Raw genomic sequence first — 10000 nt, 5'->3', positions numbered from 1 at the left:
CCGCCGTGACCGTGCTGTTGTTTCGGACCAGATTTAGACACGCGTTGCACAATGTCCTCAAACAAACACATCCGCTTCGAATGCGGTGAACGCTCTAAAATGCGCAGCGGGAACCGCAGAAGGACGCTATTATGAAAACTGTCAAAAACATGAAGACATACTGTGAACGATATAATGTGAATGACCCGTCTCTCCTGAAGCTGACCCAAACAACAGCACCTCTTTAAAAAACAACACACCTTTTGTGCCTTATTTCGACATTTTTAGAGAGTGTTTGGATTGGTTCTCACTCTTATTTTAATTGTGTTTTTATTTTATTTTTCGGGGGATTTTTAAAAATGATTTGTTTTTTATTTAACAAAGCATTTGCAAACTATATATATATATATATATATATATATATATATATATATATATATATATATATATATATATATATATATGTTGTTAGATATTAATTGCAATTAGTTGCATCTAAAATAAGTTTGTTTACAAAATATGAGTGTATATATATACATACACATTTCACATGCATATACATGCATGTAATTAAGAACATATAATATAAAATCTAATATGAATATATAAATGTATATACATGTAAATATTTAAAAATACTGTTTTTGGTTTTATATATATATATATATATATATATATATATATATATATATATATATATAATTTGGATGCAATTACTTGTGATTAATGAATTGTTTGACAGCACAGAATAATGAATAATCCTTTGACAGGAATGAATGCAGTTACAGGTTTTTGTCAAATAACTCCATATACTCCATAACTTCATCCACTTCATCTAGACACAGATCAGGTATAAACCAAAAGCAGACTATTATTTGTACTAATGCTGTTGAACAGGGGGTTCTTGGATTTCTATGCAGACTCGACTGTTGCCGTTGTGTAGATAATAATCATTTGGTGAGGAATCAGTTGATTTGTGTTGTTGTTGTTAACCTTTCGTCTGACGTCACGTTGTTGTAGCAAAATGTCTGGTTTCCTTCCGGCTCCTCACTTCAGAAAAGCTTTGAAAGGGGCGTTGGGTTCCACTTGGAACAGTTGGAATGGTTTGAAATGTAGCGCCTCGCTTTCGCGTGATTCCATCCGGAATGCTGCATGATTCCGTTGCTATGGGAACCGCCGATGCGGCGTCGCTCGAGTTCACACTACCGCGCGTTTCGAGCCGCGCCGGATCTCGGACACGCAGACCTTTCGTACGTTTGCTTTCAATTTAAATGCGCGTGTTGACCGCACTCGACTTCGACGTTTCAGGTTGAAAGAATCGTTTTGCTGAAAATGTCGCTTTCGGTTTGTTTCTTCAAAAAACCTCCTATATAGCAATAGATCTGCTGTGAATGGGGTTTATCGGGCTCTCGTTCTGACGGCACCCATTCGCTGCAGAACATCCTGAGCAAGCGCTACGTTTCTCCAAATCTGTTCCCGCGGAGAAACTAACTCTTAGAAGGAGTGCTCCTTTACGGAAACTACGCGAAAGGTTGCGTGAACTAGCCGGCGGGAAATAGCTTTCCTTCTGTTAGTTAGACAGCGTTCAGTGTTTTGGTTTTCACACTCAGTATTTCTACCTCACTGTCATTTAGTCTTTTCTCCGTAGCGTCTCGAACGGACTATTCATTTCGCTTTTTATGCATCAAGTAGAATCGCAGAGCGCGTCAACTCTTCGTTTCTTCGCTCGCGATCTGGATCCAGCTCCCGATATACCTCCTCTTCGGCGTCAGGCGAGTTTCTTCGCTGGCTGCTCGTAGAAGATCGAGACGGAATCCACAGGAAGTTTTTAAAGGAACGTTCGAGGTCCGAAGCCGATCAGACTCGTTAGCGTTACGCCTTGAAATACCAAAAAAAACCTCGCCACGTTTCCCGTCCCTCAGGGGCTCAGTGAAAAAATGTTTGCGGGTCAAACAAACACGACGACCGTTTAAAAGCCCATTTCCTCTCAGAATACTAACCTAAAGCAGAGATACACGCACACCGACTAAATCACTACAAACCAAACGGTAGCCGTTCTACTGAAGATTCTTTTGAGATTACAGAGGTTTTATATTGTACGAGCGTCTTCTTGTTAATGTTGAGCTGGGTTTGGTTTATGACGCTGTGAGCCACGACATGTTTTTGCAAAGCAGTCTTTCTAAAACGTATGTAGCTTCTTGTTTTTTTGTTGAAATAAAGAAATAGAACTAAATATTTTCGGTCTTCTGTATTTTTTGCTTTATTGCCACATTTATGTCTTTTTAGCCTATTTTTATCATAATTTGACGCTTTTTAATTAGACTTGTCTGACATTTATGCTATAATTGTAATCTAATTTCTATATATGTCATAACTACACTTTTTTTCGCATGAGGACTATTCTTGTCTTCTCATCTGATTATTACGACTTCGTATGTCATCATTTCTGCTTTTCTCAATTTCTATTTGTGTCATCATTTCGACTCTTTATCTCAATGACTATCACATTCAATTTTTATTTGCCTTTTTATCTGACAATTATGAAGTCAGTTTCTACTTTTATCTTCTATTTATGTCATAATTCATTAGTTTTCTCATCTCATTAGGACTATCGTAATTTTGTTCTAATTTTCATTTGACGACTTATCACATCATTATGACCATATATAACAATTAAAACATTTATTTATATATATATATATATATATATATATGTATATATATGTATTTATATATATATATATATATATATATGTATTTATATATATATGTATATATATATGTATTTATATATATATATGTATATATATGTATTTATATATATATATGTATATATATGTATTTATATATATGTATTTATATATATGTATATTTATATATTTATTTGTGTATATGTATATTTATATATTTATTTGTGTATATGTATATATATATATTAATATTTATTTATATTTATATATATATATATATATATATATATTAATATTTATTTATATTTATATATATTTATATATATTTTTTTTTTTTATCTAAATATATTTACTTGTGTCAGAATTTGACTTTATCTTGATTGCTCATATTTATTTGACTCTTTATCTTTTTTTGTTTATATAATTGCCTTAATTTTGTCTTTTTTGTCTTATTCGGTCAGCTTTTTTTGCATCATAAGTGACTTTTCATCTCACTTTAATCATAATTATTTTACTGCTGTCATAATTTCTACTTTTTAAAATTTCTACGGTTTTCATCACATTTATCTTACGGCTGTCATAATTTCGACTTTTTCCGTCATAATTATTAAACTTTATTATCTTTAGTTTTTTTTTTTTGTTGTAAATTTGAGTGTTTATATAATTGCCTAAATGTCTTAATTTTAACTTTTGTCTTATTCGGTCAGCTTTTTTTTGGTCTCATAACTGACTTTTCATCTCACTTTAATCATAATTATCTCACGGCTGTCATAATTTCGACTTTTTTAAATTTCTACAGTTTTCATCTCCTAATCTCTCATTTCTTTTAGTCGTTTATTTCCTCACTGTGATTGTGGCGTCTCGCGATTCAGGCTTTTCCCGTCATAGTTTCGGTCGTTTTGTTCGTTCCTGATCGAACTGCCGTCGGCTTGACGTCTCATAAACGTGCGACAGGAGATCGGCCTGTACCTCGTGATCACCTGACCTCATGTGCCGCTCTCAGGGGTGAAAGGTCGCCTCTAGGGCCTCTGTGCTGCTGAAGGAGGTCAGTAGCGCTCCACGGATCGTAATCCGTTGTAATCAGTTTTGCGCCGACGGCTCGAGCCTGCTGTAAGAAATAAACGCAGGTCAGTTGTGTAACGAAGTCGAGAGCTTCAGTTCTCCAGCGGCTAGCTATACTCTGGTGGCTTTATTTAATTATTGTCAGAATACAAGGCTACTTTTTTGGCAAAACACGACGCCACAGTCACGTTTAGCACTCGGGCATGCTAAAGAGGAAGTGTGTTGCCTCGTGCCACGCGCTCCAATCGGTAAGGACCGGAAGTGCTTTAGAGCTGCTGTGATTGGACGGTCTTATTACCATGACGACCGCGGCACTCAGAGTCACGCTGCCCTCAGACCCTCGGTCTTTTTTTTGTTCTCTTAATTTGATGTTTAATTGAGCAATTCAGATGATAAATGAGAGATATAGACTGATTAAACATATCATTTCAGGTACATTTAGCAGGCGCTTTTATCCAAAGTGACTTCAAGTGTTATTTATTGTTATCGGTTTAATAAATATTATTTAATAATCGTTCAAATACGCAGCGAAAGTAACTTCTGCCCATCAAGGATACGTTTAAAAACACACTAGAAATTGCGAAAAATTATTGCAATTAGAAAAAAAAAATTTTTTTGAAATGTTTGAAATATAAATCCTTGCAGCGTCACAGACGTTATATCCTTCATCAAACTACTGGCGTTAAATAATAACTAAACACAATTGGGGTAAAACAGAGGACGAAACGCACATATTGGATGATGAATGTGTTTCAGACGAACATCCTCTCGTTAGAGATCCTCCAAGCTCTTCATTATCCGGCCAAAATGTCGCATTAATTGGCGCTCGTTGAAGGCGCACGCGAGCCATTATGAGCTCGCGCGCTCTCCGCGTGCATTGTAAGAAGACGCGGGAAAGTCGGAGCGCGAGCGTAATTAATCTCATCGAGTTTAATAAATACCTTTGTGCTCGGCCTTTTCATCGCGAGTTAAGAACCACAGCGAGAAAAGAGAAGGGGCAGGCGAAGGAGGCAGACTTTCTTCTCATGTCGCCGTCACAAAGGACCCCATCAACACGTCACGGGCATACCGTTTTTGTGCCGTGACTAAAAGGACCCGCATTGACCGAAACGCACCAAAAAAACGGTCGAGTAAACAAACACCGGGCCAGCTTTCCCGTTAATGAGGCCGCGGAGAAGCACAGACGGACTCCGGGCCTGGTCTCTCGTGCTGAGTCACAAAAGAGCCGAAGCTTTGAGAGCTGAAAAGGTAAAAAAAAACCAACTAATGGATGGCGCTTTATTGTCTGCAGCCTTTTCAGGTTAAGATGAAGGAGATCCATTAAAAGTCGAAATTTCATTTGAACATCTTTCTTTGAATTATGCGTCATCTTATATATTAATATATTTCTCATATATATATATATATATATATATATATATATATATATATATATATATATATATATATATATATATATATATATATAGATATATACACTAGTTACTAGTTACACTGCCCAGTTTAGTCAACTAAAACATTTTAAAATTAACACTGAGTAACTAAAAATTTTAAGTTCACTCAACTAAGAAGTTTCAGGCAGCGGGGAACGAGATAACAACTTATTTCAACAATTTTTTACAGTGTATATATAAATATGTGGGTAACTGACAAATAAAGATGGTGTGATACAGCAAAAATGTAGAGAAAACAAATGAACATAAAAAAAAATTACATGAGAAAAATGTTTCTTTGTTCTTACAAATAGCACAAAGAGTTACAAATAGCATGAGAGAAGTTTATCTTTATCTTCAGTGTTAGAGGTTATTCATTTATTTATTTTACGTCACATCATATATATATATATATATATATATATATATATATATATATATTTTTTTTTTTTTTTTTTTTTTTTTTAAACATTGACTTCTTTAAAAAAAAAGAATAAAAATATAAAATATATATATATATATATATATATATATATATATATATATATATATATATATGACAAAAAATTATTTTAATGTTAATATAATGTTCAAGTAACATCAGGAATATTTTAGTTTATTTTAAGTAAGCGGGGTAACAAAGGATTTCAAGTTAATACAACTTTTTTTTTTCAGTAATGATACGCTTTAATCTCAAACACTTTAACCTCAAGGTCGCATCATTAATGTCCCTTCAGCATTTAGTCACGTCTAGAAAAAAAAATACAGAATACGGTCCAAAAGAAAACTAGAGAAAGCAGCAGGAAACCCAACAGGACAACCTGAAACAAAACTTATCGGATTAGTAACAAGCTTGGCGACTGCGACTGGCACGAAGACCCGAAATAAACCCGGCGAGCACATCTGCTGCTTTTGCGAGAGCGCGAATGAGCGGAGACGAGCGAGAGGGAACCGCTGAGAGAGACCAGGATGAGGCAGTAATGGTCACTTGCTGGTTGTGACCCGACAGACGCAGACAGACAGAGACGAGCGGGACGCCGTGTCCCAGAACAGCGCGTGTCTGCCGTCAGATCTGACCCACTTCCACAATCCCAACCCGTCTGTCTCAGCTGCTCGCTTCAGCAAACCCCCTCGGCCCAAACACACCCTTGTTTCCACGACTGCCGGAGATTATACCTAATCTTTAGCGTTCAATGCATTCATACGTTATTTAACCGAACTATTACTTTAAATGACTATATTTTATGCTTAAAATGAACCCAAAACATTTTTTTAGCATGTTTAATACATTAACGTTCATAAATAATTTGGATAAATAATAAATAAATAATACGCCTTTTTTTTAAAAATGACTTATTAATGTTGGCTTTTCTTTTTCGCTGATGCCCCTACGGGTCTGATTTCAAACCAGGTGTGTAGTATTTTTTTTTAAACAACAGCTAAGTTAAATAAAACTACCCAGAAGGTTTGGGCTTAAACGTTTAATCTCTGGGTTTGTCCTCATTTGACCCGGTGCTGGGCTGTATTTAAGCGTGTTTTGATATAAATCGTCCCATGCCTTTCATGTGTTTCGGGTCTGAATGCGTATGAGTAAAATATACGTTATAATCGATTATGGAAAATACGAAAATGAATAAAAAAATGCATGAAATGTGAGTAACTGAAACAGGTGAGGTATGACGATGGTAAGTAATATTAAGCATAAACCAGTAATATTTCATGTCCGAAATTGATTTATATTCATGTTGCGGCATTTCCGCCAGAACGGACCGCTTGTTGGTGCTTCCAAAAGAGGGCACAACTAGAAATCGGTGATTTTAGGTTGTATTTACAAACTGTTACAGAAAACCTATATTACAGTGTGTTCAGGACATTTGCGGAGAACTGATTTGTAAAACCTGCAGAGCAAACTAAAGTGGAGAAATCCCAACTCTACAAGAACAGCCTGGCGCTTCTGACTCACAACACTGAAGTAAGTCAACCTGCTACTTACTATTTAAACGTGAGTTTTGATGCTTATGTTAATGATAATCAGTAATTATGTCTCCACTGGATGCGACAAATGCCTCATTTGGGATGGATTTTATTGTTTTAGTGTCATAGGGCCGGGACACAGCATCACGGGAGAGTAACATTTCCGTTGCGCGCTTGAGGCATTCGGCCAATCCCGATGCACTCGATGGCTGGCCAATCAGAGCACGCCTCACTTCCCCCGAACAATCAGCTTCGTGCAACTCGATGCGTTTCAGGAAGGGCGGAGCTTAGAGCGGAAACGAGAAGGAAAGCGATGTTTTTTTTTAACCTTAAACCGTAAAACTGCACAAACAATTTTCTTTGTAGCAACGTCGAATGGAAAAAAAACCCCCACGAAACATAAAGCGTGCTTAAATATTTGTATCATCGCATGAATGCGTGGACTGCGCCGCTGTTTGTTTCAATAACAGCGATGACCTGACACGGCAGGGTCCGGGCTCTTCCGGTCCGTTTCCTCACAGCTCCTGGACGGGGTTAATCCTGCTTTCTGGGAACAGCTAAGCTGTTCTCGGCCAAGAGGAAAGTGACACTGCAGAACACAAATAGTCGTCTCTACGCGCTGTGGGAAATACGCGTGTCGTGCATGCAGACGCGGCCCCCTAAAGTAGCTATTCGATGCTTAAAGCTGCTTTTTTTTCAGCCACTAGCTGTTCTATCTCTCAACATATCGAGAAAACAGAAAATATAATCAAACTGAGATGCATTTGGCATTAATATAAAGTGATGAGGTAGTACGGTACGCTTTAATCTATTGCATGCTTAATTTGAATTGTGTTCATGTTTTTGCCTCAGAATTGCTTTATAATTCAACGGCATGTCATCGGTTATTCGTTATTTATATAAGCATTCATAAATATATCAAATGCGTAACTGTAAATGCTCGGAAGCAGAGCCCTGCATCTAAAGCTCTGACGTGCATTTTTAAGCACGGCTCCAAAAGGCTTTGGCCCAATTTTTGGGATACAAGCATGTGCTGATATTTAAAATATTGAGGCCTATGAGCTGTATTTCACACGATGCATTTGGTAACACTTTACGTAAAGACGTCATGCACAGTGCGTTATTAAAAGGTATAACGCATTATAGTTATTCATAATGCGCATTATGCATTATATCTTGTTAATCATAGCCACATTTAAAATGCATGGATCAACAACGTTAGCTGATAATGTACTCTAGTGTACTCTAGTACTCTAATTCATCCATTAAAACTACTAATGTGATGCAATAGTAACTTCGCAGACACTGAAATCTTTCGTAATGATAAAGGGTCGCTAATATCCTTGTCTGCAAAGACCTTTGACCCTCTCTTTATTTCTGTCTCACTAAAGAGCCCTTTGCATGCTGACTAATTTTCGCCCTGATGTGCTTTGTCATCCGAACATTTATGTAATTCCTGGCGCACCGAGCGTTCAGGCCCAGCGGAGTCCGGTGCGGGTGAACAGAAGGTGGCACGCAGTGCGCCGCGGGATGGCCGAGCGCCTGCGAGGTGTTGTGGAGGGATGTGGGAGTCGTTCCCACTCTGCGCCGGTGGCTTCGGCACACAGCCGCCCACTAAGAGTCGTGTCGGAGGCCAGATCTCCATCGCTCTGCGCTCGGCGCCGCGAGGGACGCCAGCAAGAGGAGCGAAGCAGGGGTGACTGCTGTTATGACCCTCGGACGCCCGGGAGTGCACTGCGTAGTGAGCGTGAGTTTATTTTTGCTAACACCTCTGATAATGTGTTACGACATGCCGCTGGTTTCGGGTCCTGGCGTTTGTTCACGAGGACAGCTTTTTTTTCCCCGTCACACCAAATACTGTTTCATGAGGTTATTCAATACATTTATTTTAATGCATATGAATTTGTATGAATAGCCAAAATTTAACACACATTTTTCTCCACTAAAATGTCATTCAGTGTAGCAATCTTGCAAGGCATATTTATAACAAAAATCAATTTTTTAATATTTTTTTTTATTACTTAGTTGCTGTTTTTTTTTCATTTGCCACACTCGTAGGTTTCGCCCATTTATCAGTATTTTTTTTAACTCACTTAATCACAATAAAATCCTAGTTCTTTTACATATTTTAATATTCAAGTCAAAACGGACACGTTAGAATTTTTACAAAAATGTTGTCTTACACTTTCCGCAAAAACGTATTCGAAACCTTAAAAGTAGACACTAGTAAACAAGTAGACATTTTTTTAGAGTCAAACACGCAAATGACTTGAACTAAGAAAACTTTTTTGATTAAAAGAATAAGATCCTGAACTGAACTGAACGCGCGCGCCCCCTAGCGGTGAAGGAACGAGTTGCTGCTGCTCCTAATTTAACATAGTATTATATTTAAATGTAAGCATTACATATGATGACTCCCAGGTAAAACACTTCAAGTTGCCAGATTAGATTAAACATGTACATTATTTTTCTTTTTCAGGATACTTGAAATTCTAGACACTTATTTACTATTGTGGTGTGGAAAATAGAAATATAGAAATAAACTAGAAATAGGCTAGGGTGGGTGGATGGATGCGTAAGAGCTTCTAGATAAAGGTTTGCGTGCACGGGATGTCTTCATGCTCATTTTAAATTGACACCCTGTTGAATGTGATCCTAAGTCCTGATCTGAATAATGACTCACTAACCATTTTTCAGATCTGAATCAAAAGATTTATGATACGAGTTCTGAAGTCTCAATCCGAATCAAATAATTCACTGTACTTTTTTGAAGATCAGATCTGAATCAAAAGATTCACAAATCCGCTCCGATTTAAATAAAACGATTCACGATTCACGAAGATCAGATCGAATCAAAAGATT

The 10000-nt window shown here is 37.1% G+C and overlaps 1 long non-coding RNA gene across 2 annotated transcripts in view; it reads left to right on the top strand.

The window, feature by feature from the left end:
- The first annotated feature begins 4883 nt into the window (after positions 1-4883).
- LOC122332861 overlaps positions 4884-10000 on the top strand; it is a 10851-nt gene continuing 5734 nt past the window's right edge. For both annotated transcript variants that reach the window (XR_006248549.1, XR_006248548.1), the window contains exons 1-3: positions 4884-4979; positions 7025-7136; positions 8615-8885. This is a non-coding gene — a long non-coding RNA (uncharacterized LOC122332861). The remainder of the gene's footprint in view (positions 4980-7024; positions 7137-8614; positions 8886-10000) is intronic.

The sequence above is a fragment of the Puntigrus tetrazona genome, unplaced genomic scaffold, assembly GCF_018831695.1.
Source record: "Puntigrus tetrazona isolate hp1 unplaced genomic scaffold, ASM1883169v1 S000000148, whole genome shotgun sequence".
NCBI classification, from domain to species: Eukaryota; Metazoa; Chordata; class Actinopteri; order Cypriniformes; family Cyprinidae; genus Puntigrus; species Puntigrus tetrazona.
Note: the sequence above shows the minus strand (reverse complement) of the source record. Positions and strands in the feature narration are given on the sequence as shown.